General features: G+C 35.4%; 1 protein-coding gene and 1 long non-coding RNA gene across 2 annotated transcripts in view; one reads left to right on the top strand and one right to left on the bottom strand.

The window, feature by feature from the left end:
- LOC117219946 (metabotropic glycine receptor) overlaps positions 1-18,031 on the bottom strand; it is a 297,453-nt gene that overhangs the window by 161,478 nt on the left and 117,944 nt on the right. The gene's annotated exons all lie outside the window — the stretch shown is intronic.
- LOC117219973 (uncharacterized) lies at positions 10,175-12,797 on the top strand. The gene is made up of 2 exons (XR_004490142.2): positions 10,175-10,495; positions 12,428-12,797. It is a non-coding gene; the product is annotated as an uncharacterized LOC117219973 (long non-coding RNA).

Raw genomic sequence — 18,031 nt, 5'->3', positions numbered from 1 at the left:
GTTCCATCGCACAAGCGGTATTATGTCGCGAGATGTCTCGTCTGTGACCTTATATAAACAGTATCGGCGTCGCGACATAACGTATCGAAGAGAAAGAGAGAGAGAGAGAGAGAGAGAGAGAGAGAGAGAGAGAGAGAGAGCGAAGTGATTAAAGAGGGAATCGGCTAATTTCTCGCGATTTTCAAGAAGTTCATTTATTGGTCTATTTGTCTATTCGCCCAAATTCTATTTGTCAGTCTATTTGTCAATTTGCCCGAAGTCTATTTGTTATTCCATCTGTCTATTTGCACGAAGTCTATTTATCCAGTGTTTTCCAGAGCCACCGCCGAAGTCTCGACTTAATCATCTCTCCTAGCATTTCACTGTCGCTTTCATCCGATAAATAAACATCCCGTATAAATAAATCCTGCACGCTAGCAGTTCGACGTGTGCGTTAACTCGAATTTAGCGACATTGTGCCACGCGGCGTTTTCCCTCACGGCCACGGAATTGTGCCGCGAACATTTTTATTCCCGGCGAACGTTCTCCGGACGCTATTAACGGAACAGCCGGGGAAAAATTACCGCCGCAGTATCGGCGATCCGTCGCGATCTCGCTGACGCAGGGCACCGGATAAATAATAAACGTGGATGTACCGGCGTCCGATGCTAAAACGGGGACCGTTTCCGCAGCGCCGCGGCCGCGGCGGAGTTTATAAACGTCGAGGCGCGCGGACGTCGTGTTCGCGGGACGTCGTAACGTCGCGATGACGATCCGCAGCAGGATCCGGATGGGATCGCTGATGGGATCGCACGATTCCTACGATCGTTCGTCCGCGTCAGTTTATCGGCCTGCGAGCTTTTATCGCGCGCCTTCATAAAACCGAGCTGCCGCTGCGAAATTAAATCGACGACGACGACGACGACGACGACGACGACGACGACGACGGCAACGACTGTAACGGGACCAACGACGCGACGTAGTCGTCGCCACGACGCGGACTTTCCCTCTGCTTCGCTTCTCCGGGAAAACTATCTTTGGCCAAGAACGGCTCGGCCCGGATGACGTAGCGCGACGTGATTTGATTCGCCGGCCGCGCCGCGACGGCGGAACGTAAACGCGATATTACGTGCCCGGTGTCGCGATGCATGCAATTTTTCCGTCGCCCGTGTCCCGCGATAACTCGAAGCGATTTAACACGCGACGTCACGGCGATAACCGGCCGGTACGTGTTGTGGGGGCTCCCTTTTCGACGTGATTCGATTATACACAGCGCAAACTGTTCGACTTCGACGACGCGACGTTGGTATCGTCGAGAACGCGGCAATGTAGGAATGGTAAATAATAAAGCTTAACCCGAGAAAGATAACCTACGTCGCAGAGGCGCCTGCGAAGACTGTTGATTTTTGTTAATTTTTCATAGAGGTCTAGTGATTTAAGTTTAAAATTACTTAAAATATAAAAAAATATAATATAAATGCATTTTATTTTTACAATAATGCCAAACCTTTAAAATGACTAGATTAACTTAAATAAATATCCATTGTTAGTATAAAATTGACGCCTTAGAAAAGCATGCGCCTCTGAAGCGTATGGTTATCTTTTACGTACGTTGTCATATGGTTATCTTTCTAGGGTTAACATTGATATTCTTTCATGTTATCGAAAATAAGGAAAAAGTTTAACACGTTGACTGCCACGCGTATTTACAACAAAATCTCCTACAGGCCACCCGTGCCGCTATAGGAAGCGTGCGCTGTTAATTCATACCTGTTTCTGTTCCTGCATGAACAGTTGGAATCTTTGCCGAGTACCGAATGGTATAACTTAAAATCTCTGCCCTAATTTTTTGTCAATAATGAAAAGAGATCGGATTGCCCGGAAGGAGAAGCATAAATAAAATTACATCGTCAGATTCTGATTTGGATACTGATAAATATAATCTTAGTGATAATGAATGTTGTGAAGATACTATTGACGAGATTTTACGAGAGAGAATTAGTCATGGAAGAAGAAAGAAATGTTGATGATACTGAGGAAGCTACAGTTCAAATAAAAGATACGAAATGGACCGATCAGAGGCACGAGCATATCTGAAAAAACAAACAACTTTTTCTCCAAGCTGTCCTGATCAACCTCAACTTTGCAGAGAATGTTTTAATGTTATACAATGCGAATAATTTTTTTGATAAACCATTTTTATAAGAATTCAATAGTTTCATTACCTCCTGTAGAATATTTGTCGAAATATTTTCGGAAATCCTTTGTAAGCAGTCAAATCAGCGTCACCCGAATTACGGGCGACGCGGCCTGATGAGAACTTTTGCTGTCACCCGAATACGGGTGACGCGGCAGTCAACGTGTTAAATTGACGAAGTTATTTTGCTCACCCTGTATACGGTATACGAAAAAATCTATTTATTGTATGAAATATTTATCGATAGATTAGAAAGTTATATTTTTCGTTTTTCCACGTTATCGATTGCTCATATCGTTTGCTCATCTCATATACAGTATACGATAAAGTCTATTTATTGAATGAAATACTTATCGATAGATAAGAAATTTAACTTTTCTCCACATTATCAGAAACGAGGAAAATTTTTAAATTGACGATATTGTGATTTGCTCGCTATATTTGTCCTGATATAGAAATCTTTTCGAAATTCGCGAGAGAAGTATGGGTCAGTATATTAACAAAAATTTGACCCAAATCTAACGCAGACTTTACCTAAACCTAACCGAGACGTAACCTATACTTATGACTAGACAGCGAATGTTTATGTAAAATAAAAATTTACCGATTTACATGGAACAGAACTTAAATAGAAATGTATTTCTTCTTTCGATGATTTCAATAAATTGAGGAAAATTTAAGAATATTTTGAAATTCCCTTAATGTCTTCTTCACTTGCTATTTCATCCAGACATTTTTCTCATAAATTCATTAAATCCGCAATCTAATTATAAACAGTTGCCTCTTCAAATCAGGCAATGTTTCTCTTTCGTATTTTTTTTCAAATTATCAAAAGCAGATAAAATATTCCAATTGATCAAGTTATTTCGTTCACCTAGTATACAATGCGTGCAAATAATAAAGAATTCGGATAACCGATATTCTACTAATTAATTAGAAACCACACAAAAATTGAGTCGAAAAATCCTGCACTGTTTGTAAAAATATCTTTTGCAGCCCTTAATTGGAACTGTAAATATTTTATCACTTTTCTGTATATATATTATTATTATTATTACAGTATACGATTGTATATTATTATTATTATTTTCTGTATATATATTTTCTGTATCTCTTTCATGTATCGTTCTAACACATCGCTGCATTTGTTTCACTGTTTACCTCCATCGCTGAAATAATTGATTAAATGCATCGTATCTAACTTAGCGAAGTAAAGTTGTGGGCTCTTTAGATATTATTACGGTATACGATATAAAATTAAATAACAACATGTAAAAAATGTATCTATCTTTATGTGAACTACGAGATCGTAGACGTAACCCTTTTGTAGTAACGCATGTGTTAATGTGGACGCGCATGGATATATATTGTTTTATGTCTGAGAATTAATGGCACTTTGAAGTGGAACTTCTCAAGTCGCGGCAGTGTGAGTTGACGAACTAGGAATTGGAGTGTAATGGAAATTGAAACTCAGTATAGTGGGTACGCTTGGTATCGCTGTTTCGTTTCATACGGCGCCAATCAGTGAATTGGCGTTTGAAGGGAGAAGAAAGAGTAGCCGAATGCGAAACGATGCAGGAGCACTTCGCATTTTCGTTTCGTTCTCGTATACTCTGTTCAGCGACACGTAAATAAATAGCTATGAACAGATTAAATAGAATCGTCGAAGCATCGATGGCTTTCATCATCGGTAGATCGGATCTATCAATATTTTCATTCAATCGGCAAAATCTAAAAGCTCGCGCCACAGATTTCAACGATGCTGCTGCACGAAGATCGAAAGTTTTGCTCCACTCGGAAACATGTTCGGACAATGCAGAGTAACTGGAACTGGACGTCACCGATTTTAATTGCGTCGTCCGATTCAAAAGTTCCGGTGTAACGAACGCTGGAGTTGCAATTTATCAGAATTCAAATGTCGGGGCAACCGTTGTCGCCTCTCGCGTGTACTTGAGTTCGCGCCAGAATGACTGTTTGGCAATGAATTGTACAGGAGGTCGTACAAACATGTGCAGCTCGTTGTTTGTTATAGATTGGGCAAACTATTCCCATTGTGGCAGCATGTATTACACCGAATAAACCAATTTCATCGATTATTGATTTTATTCGTAATGCGTTGCTCATTTACACCGAGATAAGGGACCGTTCTACTTACTAAAAATTGCGATATTATTATATTAAATATTATTCTGTGTTTGGGAATTTCCACGTTAATTTTGCATCGGCTGAAACGCGGTTACTAATTGAATTTCTGAGCTGGAAATTCGATTTGTGTACCAATAACAAACCAACTATGTGAAATATAATATCTACGACTAAAACCGTTTTAGTTGCAGTGTTTGCCAGATATTCAAACAATCTGAACTTTGCAGTTTACATATATTATTTGAGTTATCAGAAATCAATAGTTTCTGTAAAGATCTGTAAAGAATTATATTGTTTATACAATAATTCTTTATAGGAATATAATAATTGTATGTATAAATAAATTTTGTTATTTTGCAAATTGTTTGCACTGAACTGAAATATTTTTGTCATTTTCACGAGATTTCCAAGAATATTGAATTCGAAGTTACTTCCTCAGATAAAATGTCTTTGGATCTAATATAAATCTATGTAAAATAAGTATTGGAAATATAAGATTGTAATATATTCAGGTAATTTATTGATTATCAGAAATCATTGGTTTATTTGTTGAATTATGAAAAAATAAGCACGTACCAAAATAATAATATCTGCAAAGTACTATTGTTTGAAGAAATATTTAAATATTTATGCGGAAATAAAAGTTATAAATTTGCAAATTGTTTGAACTAAATTGAAATATTTTTCTAATTTTCTCAAGATTTCCAGGAATATTGAATACGGAATCACTTATTGGAATAAAACGTTTTTTCAATCAAACATAAATAGAAAAAATATATTGTGCATGTTAAAGTGTAATACATTCCTATCGTTTATAATAAGAATGATCTATTAGTTTAATATTAATGTAGCAGTGACATAATAACAATGTAAGGCAACAGCATGAAGACGTGATGGTAATGTCATAAATCAGTGTGCGAAGAAACTTTTATCGCGACAGTTATCTTTCAAAACGAGTAGAGTCGAAGTTTACGGAACACTTTTGTTATAACTATACTGACTCTGACTTTTCCTTATCTGTAACCGTAAAATCCATATTCAACTAATCTCGAGGGAATTAAAGCGAGATAGATAACAGCTTCGAATCACACCACGCCTTTTCGAGGAATGTTCACTTGACTCATATCTGGTTCCCTTGAACTTCATTTATGATTTCCTTGATCTTGATTTCACATTCTTTCCTACTTGATTTTTCTCGCATTATCGTCTCACAAAATGATTCGTACAGTTCTTCGAATTTGCAAAAATGGTCGATCATCTAAATCGTTATTGCAAAAAATAATCGTACAATAATAAATCAGAACTTACTTTGAAGATCGAGGCCTCGATGAAGTTAATTTTAAGTACGGGTCAAATTAATTATAACAGATTTTTCATAAAAAGTTTAATTGCAATGAATTTTTATTAGGAATTTAAATTAAAGTAGAGTTTTTTTAATAGAAATTTAAATTATAGCATCAATTCAAATAGAAAATTTCATTCTAACATATTTTTCATAGAAATTGTAATAGATTTTTAATAGAAACTTAAATTAGTTGATTTTAAATAGAAGTAAGATTAATTAAAACAAATTTTTGATATAAGATTTAATTATAATAGATTTTCGATAGAAACTTAATTTGTGGGAGATATTTAATACAAATTTAAATTTTACTAAATTTTTATAGGAACGCAAATGGAAAATTTAATTACACGTAGATTTCAAAATGCAAGCCTCGAAGCAAACCCGCGGTCCATTGGTAATTTTTTTTTAAACTCACTTAATATGTAATCTTAATTCACTTACATCGCAATTCGTAATTAATGTAATTCGATTACTCATTATTTTGTAATTGTACTCCAATTGCAATTACCAATCACATATTAATTCAGTTGAATGGAGATCTGAATCTCGAATAACAATCTGAATGAATCATAGTGTAATTAAATGACTTTGTAATTATAATTCCTCGAGTAATTCAATTGTAATTCTACTCAACTCCCAGCTGTACGTATCGAAAGATATAATACGTTCAACAGTTCCAAAGTATACAGATAATTAGCATAAACAGTCGTCCTTCCAATTGAGTAGTCATTCCGAAGCACCCATAAAAATTGTTGCATCACACTTCAAAATAATTTTTGGATGTTTTTCAAATGTTTATATTTGAATAAAAAGTGTAACTGTTGTGTGAGTCACAGTACTCAATTTCATATAATATAATATAACGTAATATAACATAATATAATATAATAATATTGTATTATGTAGTTAATAAAAAAGCTGCTTCATCGAAACTTCGATCTTCAAAGTAAGTTCTGATTTATTATTGTACGATTATTTTTTACAATAACGTTTCAGATGATTGACGGTTTCTGCAAATTCGAAGAACTGTATGAATCATTTTGTGACACGATAATGCGAGAAATCAAGTAGGACAAATCAGAAATAAAGTTTAAAAAAATGTGAAATCAAGATCAAGGAAATCAAAAATGAAGTTCAAGGAAACCATATAAGATTCCTCGAAAAGGCGTGGTTATGACTCGGAGCTGTTATCTGTCTCGCTTTAATCCCCGTCGAGATTAGCTGAATATGGATTTTACGGTTACAGATAAGGAAAAGTCAGATTGAGTATAGTTACAACAAAATTGTTCCGTTAACTCCGACTTTCAACTTTATTATTTCTATTAAGATCGGAAAAACAGTTTCGGATTTATAGTTAAAATGGCTTCGATTGCAGAGGGTTAACATGCACACACGTAACCATTAAATTCCCATTATCAGGGAGAATCATGAAAGCGGTCGGTCGTTCGGGTAATCACGTGTTTCGCTGGTGGAAATTCATTTTTCAGGGACTCGCGGCACGTTGATTGGTTTGCGTATCAAAGCGTACCATGGCATACCCTTCGCAGAGGTCCCAGAGACAAACCACAGCTAACTGAGTTACCTGTTCTACCGAGGGTCCGAGAAAATTTCAACAGAAACCAGGTAATTCAGCCTCGTGCCCGGCCACACACGTCGGACAACTGCTTTTGTAGCTTATGTCCACAAGTGACCGCCCTCGGGTATAATTCCCACGAAATTCGCACCGGAGTTGAATTCTATGGGAAAAACTGAAGCGATATCATGGAAAACATTCCTCATCTGCGACGCTTAATTACCGAGATAATTGAGATTGACGTTGATGAACGCACGGCGCTACGTAGCTGGTGTTTGAAGACGACGCCGTTTGAGTGTTTCGATTAAAATATTTCTCGGCAATGAAGCCGTTTATTAAAAAATGTTACTGCACATTTTCGATGCAGTTTTCCTCGAAGAATCCTACAATGTCCTCGGAATTGAATTTCCATGCGAGGATAGTTAATTAAGTGCAAATACGTTGACCAATAGTGACAGCAAAGTTAATAAGCCTGTTTTGGATGTTCAAGTCAATATTTTTCAAAGCCGACGCTACGTACGTAAAAAAGTTATTTCACACTTTCGATGCAGTTTTCCTCGTAGAATCCAAAAATGTCCTCAGAATTGAATTTTGATAATAGAATACTTAATTAACTGCAGATACATTGAACAATAGTGGCAGCAAAGTTGATGAGCCTGTTTTGAATTTTCAAGTCAATATTTTTCGAAACCGGAGCCTTGTACAAAAAAGAAGTTACAGCACATTTCCGATGCCGTTCTTCCGCGGAATCCGATACAGTTTAGGGAAATCGTTTGAGCGCGCGGGTCGCGGAGATATTGTCGCAGCAAACGGGATGCACAAAGGTGGGAATCGTGAATTCTCCTTTCGTACATTCCATCCGCTTTTGAGGAACGGACGCGCCAGTTCCAGTGAGTTCACGCTTTGCGGTCCGCCACAGTCCTTTGTCGTCACGCCTATCCCGACGCGACGTCACGGTACGTCGACGGAGTCGTCATAACGACTGCAACGTTACGGTTCGCTTGCGACCGCCCTTTCAAACTGCAAACTGCCTTTCGCCAGTCAAAAAAATCGCCAAAATACGGACGAGATTTGAACAGCTTGTTTGCATCGTTATCTCGACACACGCACACGGGCGCGCTCGACAAGCAAACTGGACAAAAGAGCGGGCAAAAAATGCGACAACTATGGGGAGAATTTGCGACCACTAATGAAATTATCGAAATTATCGGCCGTCGGACGAACTTTTTAATTAAACAAAACCGGGCTAAATATAAATATAATATAAAATCGTTCCGGCGTGTCTTTGCTACGCATGTTTTCTAACTTTCGCGGCAAATTGTTTTAAGTAAATTGAGTCATTTAAAATTAACACTTTATCGTCCGGTCGTGGTTGAGGCTGCCACTCAGTAAGGACTGGCTTAGTCGCGCGCGCATTTGCTCCCAGTACCGGCTAAATTTTCGCTATTCATTGTGTTGTGCTTATTCCTTTAAAAATAATAATAAATAATAATATAATTATTATAATTATAATTCATAAGGATATGGGGAGGTCAGCATACAGGAGGTCAGCTACTAACAAAACAGTAAAGAAGCGAAAACCGTCGATAGCTAAAAGTCGATTAATAGGCTATCGGTCGATAAGCATTGGCAATCGAAAAGCCGATAAATAGGCTAGCGGTCGATAAAGTGTTAAGTCATCCTCTGGATGTAATATTGTTGGTGCAACTCCGAGATGAACAATTGTATGACAATGTACTTCGGCTCATTTCGAAGCCTGATGTTTTTACTTCTACACCCTTGAATTGAATTCTTTGAAAACATTTTTTTTTAACAAAAAATTTAATGATAAACAGTGGAGTCGCTATTTTCGTTATGTTTTTCAGATTCTAATGATTCTACGGAGTTCAAATAAATTTTCTCGATGTTCTTCTTAATGTGACGCTACAGAGGGAAGTCTTCCATTTAAAATGGCGTCTACGAAGTTGATTTGCGATTTTTAATCACGCTCTTATCGCTCTTTGAATACAAAGTTGCATGAAAAGTGAAAAATAATGCTTTCTATCAATGTTTTCGAAATTCATACGGTTTTACGGCATTCGAAAAATTCTTGTACACTCCCGTTTAAATTGACATAGAGGAAAGTCTCACCTTTAAGGTAATGACTCAGAACATGAATCGCGTTGTTTGATTAAGGTTTGACCGCCTTCCGAATCTACAGTCGCGAGCAAAATGTGTAATATTCCCATCTCTCGCAATGAATCGAATTCAAACAGTTCTACGAAGTTTAAAAAATTAATTCGGACTTTCGCATCGACGCGACGATATAGAAGAAAGTCTCCTCTTTAAAATAGCGCTGCAAAAGTTAATTTACAATGCATTGTCGCGATTTTGTTGCACTTTGAACGGAAAGTTGCGAGCAAGGTGAATAAATGTCGCCATTTTCCAATGTTTTACAAATTCAGATGGTTCTACGGAACCTAAAACATTTCTTTTTTCATGATTCCTCTTAATGTGCCCTTATAGAGCGAAGTCTGCTCTTCAAAATGACATCACAGAAGTTGATGTATTATCTTTTTAATTGCGATTCCATCGCTCTTTGAATGCAAAGATCCATCCGCTAAAAATTTTCTAAATTCGAGCGTTTCTACCAAACCAAAAATCGTTTTTTAAACTTTTGCGTGAATATGACATTGTAGAGAAAAGTTTCCTCTTGAGCATGTCGGCTGAAAAGTTGAGTTTCGTCGCAGTTTTATCGCATTTCGAAAGCAAACTACGGTGCTCGTTATGAAAATGATATTTTAATGTTACGGTAGTTCAACGATCGTCAACTCTCTGCGGTTACAATTTAGTGGCGCATCGATTATCAAGTTAGAAACGTTTGTTGCAACTGTTTCGAATATGTCTCGCACGCGTTTTTTTAATAGTTCGCTCAGTATTTCGACGGACCGGGTAAAAAAAATTTTGTGAAGTACGTTTATTTCCGTTTCGAAATTGGCAATCGACACGAGATTAACGCTGGATTCGAAGGATCCGATCTTGATCGATGTGTTTACCCGATGCCGGTGTTTAAAGTACGATTTAGCCACGGCCCGGAATTCCCACCAGCGAGAGCGTCCAATGACAGACGTCCATTTTACGAGCGCGACAAAATTTCGAACCGATAAGCGGACAATCTCCGATAACCATTGACAAGAACGCCAGTCTGCAGTTGCGATCGGACGACGACAGTTGGGAAAATCGGCGATCATTCGATCAGACATCTGTCCACTTCAAGGTAACTACGATTAACTCGTAATTAAACGGAAAATATTCGTTGCGTATTTCATTCGCCGGAATTCATTCGTTAGAGAAAAGAGGAACTGGAAATATTTTATTTTAATAAACATTCTTGTTACGGAACAACGTGTTGACGTTTGTTCAGGATTGAAGAAAAACCGCCACATGTTCGAGTTTGTTGCAAATTTTATATTTAGTTTCGCTGTGAACAAGAAACATGCTACATGTTCGAGTTTGTTGCAATTTTATGTCAAGGTTATGTCAAGATGCAAAAGTATATGCAAAAAGTATATACATATTTATGTACTTGTTACAGTTTCATTCGATTAACTTTGAAATAAATTCCGGAAATTATAACAATTTCCTGTCAGCTTCTCAAATTTATTTAATTTCCTCTGTGTGCCCTAATACTTTTGGCGGGGAGTGTACTAGTTAAACATACCTTTAAAGAATGAAGAGTTATTCTCGAAAAAGAAATGTCGCGTTAAGGTTAAATGCATTTGGTGTAATAGACGACACATTTTACCTTTTTGCCAGAGCTTTACCGCGAAAGACGAGGAAAAACGAAGAACTTCGAGAACAGTTTCAACTGCTATTTGCGAGACGCTCGAGGTCTGTGTGTATTAACTTTCTTCCCGGTTAGAGTTGTTTGCTTTTTCCAACTATGACACGTGAGTCAAGCACGCTTGTCCTTCTCTGTTTGTAGATAATACAAGATTAAATGATTTAATTCGCACATTTTCTTTTTGCAAATAATTAATTTCGTCAAACTTGTCAATTTTCAATGTGACAAACATGGCCTCACATTTAAAGGGGTACAGCGTTGGGAGTGCATCGTACTTAAAATCTAAAAACAGTATCTTAAAGTAGAGATTTCAAGATCATCGCACTGCGATGATTTTTTGCGAAGTTATCGTCTCTCAGTCAAAGTTGGTCAATTTTTATCCAAACTTTCTTTATGCTATAATATTTTTGCGCCGTGCGTGAAGGGATTTTGAGGTGAACTCTTCAATCTTTAACCCGAGAAAGATAACCTACGTCGCAGAGGCGCCTGCGAAATAAACATATTGCTATCTAATTTTTCATAGAGGTCTAGTGATTTAAGTTTAAAATTACTTAAAATATAAAAAAATATAATATAAATGCATTTTATTTTTACAATAATGCCAAACCTTTAAAATGACTAGATTAACTTAAATAAATATCCATTGTTAGTATAAAATTGACGCCTTAGAAAAGCATGCGCCTCTGAAGCGTATGGTTATCTTTTACGTACGTTGTCATATGGTTATCTTTCTAGGGTTAACGATATATGACTAATACATCCGAAACATCGGAGAATAGTATTTATGAAAATAATTATACACTTATCATTTTTCAAATATCTGTGATACAGGGTGTCCCAAAATTATTGTACAAACGGGAAATGAGGAGTTCCTGAGGTCATGTAAAGTAACTTTTTCCTTAGTGAAAATGCAATCCGCGGCTTCGTTTACGAGTTATGAACGGAAAACAATGACCAATGAGAGACGAGATTAGCTGGCGCGAGGCGGTCGAGCCAATGAGCGGAACTGGACATCGTTGGTTGTGTCGCCTCGCGCCAGCCAAGTTCGCCTCTCATTGGTCACTGTTTTTCGTTAATAATTCGTAAACAAAGCCGCCGATTGCATTTTCGCTAAGGAAAAAGTTACTTCAAATGACCTCAGAAATCACCCCTTTCCGGGTGTTAACATAATTATGGAACACCCTGCAGTTAGGTTTCACGTGTAGCCTAAGGTTTTAAATCGAATCGATCGATCAATCACATTTCTTTTATACAAATCCACAACACTTACAATGACTATGGCGTATAGAATGATAAACAAGATCCGCGAATCCAATTTCAAAGAATGACCGATTTCTTATCATTGTGTTCATTTTCTTTCTTCAGACGAACAACAAGTGATTAGAAAAAGCATCGACAATGACGGAAAAGCAGGAGTCAACGAAGAAAATAATCGAAGAATCAATGACCGTAACATCGGAGATTGTTGATGGTCCATCACAAATGAGTATCATCGGTGGATCCGTAGTAGATGGCGGGGTGAAATATATAAACGGAGTCCCGCACAGACAGGACCGGAATGGAGTCTGGCGACCAGTGATTAGTATAGACGTAAATGACACATAATTCTGACACCGATAGCTACTCTAAATTTTACTGTTCTGCGGAGTGGTTTAGTCATTGACATTTGATGCGAGAATCAACTCAATCTTTGTACAACACATCTGACTAAATAAATACTTCGTGAACTATTCAATGCTATTATTGTTGTAACTAGAACCTGATAAAATGCTTTATGATGGTACTAATTTGTTCATCATACACAGTCTGATATTGTTTTTACTAAAGTTTTTATTAAAATAATTATAACGTTACGGTTGGTTACTGAGAAAGATTGTTGCAAATTGAAATTCTGAAGTATTTCAATGTTGCCATATATTGTAATATTAATACACTGAACGATTACTTTGATGAAATATTGAAATATTGAAACATTTGAATATAAAAATATTGAAAGGTTAATTTGTTAAAATATCAAAATATATCTAAACATTGAAAGATTATTTGAAGGATGGATACCTGAATGAAAAAGTTGAAGTATTTAGAAGAGACACATGTCATCAGTGAGTCAAGTCATACATCGTCGCAGTGAAGAGAAGTTGTTTTTACTAATACACTGTTATTTTTATTATTATTGTTATTTAAGATATGACTTGTTCATTCTTACTACGGTGAACTGTAAAATTTCTTAAAATAATCCCTACGCTATGGGTCCTCGATTTTTGAAAACAGCGTGTGTTTGCCTAGTTAGCTATCGGCACTAGTGCAAGGATTAATAAAAAATCGTGTTACTAGGAAATCATATTACACCCATCCCGAGTTTGCTATCGTTAAATCAGTTATCCCGACCAGTATGGAAGAGATAAAAGCATGGCACAGGAGACATTTGTTTGTTTTCTGCAGATATTACGCGAACTCGGGGTCGCAGAAACAATGTTCAAATATTTGTCGATTAATTTGAAATATGTGTCTTAACAATCATCCGAAGGCAAGAGTAGCAGTAAATATTGTTCTTGCAATATGTCCATTGTAGAGGTACAATGTTGAATATTGCAAGGAAAAGTTTGAAGAATATTATACTAATTTTGTAAGTAATATTGTTACAAATAAGCTTGAATAATATTTTATTATTTTTTAAAATACCGTTTCGATAATGAGCATCGTAGTTTGCTTTCGAAATGCGATAGAAGTGCGACAAAAAAAAGTTCAGCAAGTTTTGTCACGTCATTGAAAAAGAGAAACTTTCCTTTATATTGTCGTATAGACACAAAAGTGTAAAAAAAATGTTTAATTCGATAGAACTGTTCGAATTCGGAAAACATTTAATACATAGTAATGTTATTCACGTCGCTCACAACTTTGCATTCAAATTGCAATAGAACCGCGACGAAACATTGAAAATAATCTTTCGAGTTAATATATTGAGGAGGAAACTTTTCTCTATAATTACAAAATAATCTTGAAAAACAATTTTCGAAGTCCGCAGAACCATTTGAACTTGTAAAATGTCAGAAAATGGCAGTATTCGAACTTCTGCTTTGAAAGTGCAATAAAACCGTGGCGACACATCGTAAATTAATTTTTGAAACGACATTTTATAGGGAAAACTTCCCTGAATAACGTTGCATTAAATTTGAACTCCGTAAAATCATTTCAACTTCATTCAAGCGAAAAGTAGCAGTGCTATTTATTCTGTTTACCACCTTGCATTCAAAGTGCGATACAACGGCAACAAAAAATCGCAGATCAACTTTCAAGATATCATTCTCGATAGAAGTGTTTTCCCGATGACGGTGTTTAATGTTTGATTTCACAATGTATTTAATTTCATTGTATTTAATTTCATGATTTCATAATGTATTTAATTTTCCGAAATTTATTCATAGAAGAAGGAGGGATTGGAAATATTTTATTTTAATAAATATTCTTGTTTGGGAATGATGTAAAGAAGTTTGTTCAGGATTGAGAAGAAACTGCTACATATTCGAGTTTGTTGCAAATTTTATATTTACGTAATATGTGGTCTACAAAATGACTTCATGTTCGATGGTGTTGCAGTTTTATTGTGATATAATTGGTAGTCAAGATAAGTATTGCATGTCTAATTTCGTTGCAATTTTATTTCGATGTAATTTATGGAGAAGAAAAATGCTGTATTTTCATAATTGTTGCAATTTTCTTTTTTCCAGACGAGCGACAAGTGATTAGAAAAAGCATCGATAATGGCGAAAAAGCGGAAGGGAACGAAGAAAATTGGCGAAGAAGCAGCGAAAGTAGCCACGTCAAGGATTGATGGAAGTCAGTCACAGATGAGCAACATAGATGATGATGATGTGCAATTTATAAAATTTCACCCGTACAAACGGGACAAGAATAGAGTCTGGCAGCCAATGCCAAGTATAGACATTAGTATACTCTCTAGTACGTAGATATAATATACTCTGAATTTTACTGTTCTACGGAGTGATTTAGTCGTTGGCCACAACATTTGATGCGAGAAATATCTCATTCTTTGTACAAAATCTTATAAAATAGTAAAATAAATAGCAAAATAAATAAAATAGTAATTACTTCATGGTCCACTAAATGCTGTTATTGTCTTATGTAGAACCTGATAAGATGATTTATTACGGAGTTAATTTGTTCGACACAGTCTCATATTGTTTTTACTAAAGTTATTATTAAAATAATTATAAAGTTACAGTTGATTACTGAGAAAAATTGTTGCAGGTTGAAATTCTGAAGTATTTCAATACTGCTGTATTGTAGCATTAATACAGTGAACGATTACATTGTTGAAACATTGAAATACTAAAACATCGAAATATGAAAATATTGAAAGGTTAATTTCTTAAAATATTAAAATATTAAAATATTGAAAGATTAATGTATTAATTGATAAGCTATTTAAAAATTAAAATATTAAAATGTTATTAAATTGAATCATTACAATATTAAACTATTGGATAAATATTTTATCTGATATTTATATCTAATATCGTTAAATTATTAATTAATATATCAGGTATTTTCAACTTTTTCTTTCCTTCTTGAAAAACAAGATATTGATGTAAGTAATATAGTTCAAAATAAGCATTTCCCAAACATTTTCCGAACGTAATCAAAAATCTCAAAAACAAATCACACAGACAATAACAAGCAACAATACTTAACATTTATTTAAGGAAATTTACCCAATGCAATTTTATAATGTCAAAATCATGCTCGTGAATTATAAGCATCTAGAAAAACGATTTTCCATTGGGCTTTTCCTTTTTTCACAGCGTATTTCTTTCGTGTTTGTCATGTTCACATTGAGAAATATAAATATGTAATATTTAATTGTACATCAACTTACATTAACATTTTAAATTATATATGAATTGAAATGTAAATTGATAATTAATATAAGCAGTTCGATTAAAATAGTTTTTTTGGATCTACTATTTTAATGATATTTTATTAAATTACTACCTTTTTGAATCATTAATATATACTTTACCGAATTGCTATTTAAAGCAATCAGTAAATTACTAATGAATTATCATTTTACTATTGAAATATTATTTCATTATATGAATTATCATTTTACTATTGAAATATTATTTCATTGTATGATTAATATTTTACAATTGGATTAATATTTATTTATTTTATATTACTGAATTACTATCTTACTATTGCATTAACGCTTTAAATAATTACTAAATTACCATTTTATTACTCTGTTGTCAATTTACATAATCACTAAATTACTGTTTTACTATTGGATTACCATTTCAAATAATTACTAAATTAATAGTTCATCGTTGAATTTCCTTTTGCTATTTCATTATTGAATCATCAACTAACGTAAGAACTATTTTACTATTGAAGTACATAACATCTCAAAAGTTAATTTGCTGCTTTTATTGCAATACTATCGCACTTTAAATGCAAAGTTGCAAGCTTAATGAGCAATATTGCCACTTGTTAAAATTTTCCAAATTCGAACAGTTCTAACGAATTAAAAAATTCCTTTTAGACTTTTGCGCGAAGCTAACATTATAGTGGGAAATTTCCCCTTTAGAATGGTGTTTCGAAAGTTGAACCGCGATTTTTTCTCGCCGTGTTGTCGCACCTCGAATGAAAAGTATACCATCCAGATTGCTAAGTAGATAAGTAGATAAGTCGTTAAGTAGTTCTAAAATATTGAACAGTCTTACGTCGCTGACGAAATCGCGTAGTTTATGAATCCAGTTTCACAAGAAAAGGATGCTAAATTGAAAAGAAAAGATCAACGTGTTCCAGAAAAATTGTTCCACGAACAACAATTAATTAGAAAACATGAAAACACAAAATGCGATCAAATTTAATTATCACTTCTTATCTCAGTTGTTTTATGCTAATTTACTTGAAAAAATTGTTTTCCACCGAGATCTACAGTTCTGTGGCCATCGATCGTTAGAGAATATTTTTTATTGAATAATTTTTTTCAATTTATCGAAGAAAAATTTATTTTGTTCTGAGATCTAGTTCTGTGACCATCGATGCATACTGAATTTTTAAGAAACCTTTTTCAAGAAACCTTCCCCCCCTCCATAATATTTCTGGTATTGTAATGGCACCGATACCACGACGAAAATACAGTAATTACTCCCGGGAATGCCAAATTTCGGGTTGCTGTGAATTTCTCTGTGCTAGTTCTACGCTTATGTCATTTATTGCTACGTCGATGAAAAGGCTACCTGAACATGTTACGGCTGTGTGCCCACACCTCTTGCAGTGGCATCGTCTTAATCGAGTACGTCTTTCTGGCCTTTTATTAACAACTTTAACATTAAATATCTCAGAAACTATAAGCCACCATCTGCCCTATCTACCCCTATCTGCTCCCAAAACCGGACATCAGGGGATTCAGCTTTACAAGCTCTATCTCACCTTACCAAATCTTATCAAAGAGTGAGGTCCCCCCTGGGGACATCGTCTTGTTAAGTTCCTCGAAGTCCTGCGTAGCTGAAAGGGAGTGCGCGAATGAAAGAGAAAAAGAGAGAGAGAATGAGTAAGAGTGAGATAGAATGAGATAGTATGAGCAAAGAGACTGAGAGAGAGAGAGAGAGAAAATGAGATAGTATGAGCAAAGAGACTGAGAGAGAGAGAGAGAGAGAGAGAAGGAGATAATATGAGCAAAGAGACTGAGAGAGAGAGAGAGAGAGAGAAAATGAGATAGTATGAGCAAAGAGACTGAGAGAGAGAGAGAGAATGAGATAGTATGAGCAAAGAGACTGAGAGAGAGAGAGAGAATGAGATAGTATGTGCAAAGAGACTGAGAGAGAGAGAGAGAATGAGATAGTATGAGCAAAGAGACTGAGAGAGAGAGAGAGAGAGAGAGAGAGAGAAAATGAGATAGTATGAGCAAAGAGACTGAGAGAGAGAGAGAGAATAAGATAG

Source organism: Megalopta genalis, chromosome 5 (genome assembly GCF_051020955.1).
Source record: "Megalopta genalis isolate 19385.01 chromosome 5, iyMegGena1_principal, whole genome shotgun sequence".
Lineage (NCBI taxonomy): Eukaryota > Metazoa > Arthropoda > Insecta > Hymenoptera > Halictidae > Megalopta > Megalopta genalis.
The sequence above is the reverse complement of the archived record's forward strand: the minus strand, read 5'-3'. Positions and strand labels throughout refer to the sequence as shown.